Raw genomic sequence first — 216 nt, forward strand, 5'->3', positions numbered from 1 at the left:
CTCCGGTCCTCCGGACCTCCACCGCAGAGGGCCAGGTGAGTCTGCCAGGACCCGAATCAGCTTCCAGACGGCCAGACAGACACCGCCAGACGGCCGGCAGGTCCGACGCGGCCGGGTCTGCCCTAGGAGCGCGCCCCGTGGGAGAACGGTGGCCTCCGGCCCCACTCCTCCCGGGCCGTCATCCGAGGGCGTCCCGACCACGGCCTCCCGCCCCGG

This window comes from Pelophylax lessonae (assembly GCF_965119305.1).
Source record: "Pelophylax lessonae genome assembly, chromosome: 2".
Taxonomy (NCBI): domain Eukaryota; kingdom Metazoa; phylum Chordata; class Amphibia; order Anura; family Ranidae; genus Pelophylax; species Pelophylax lessonae.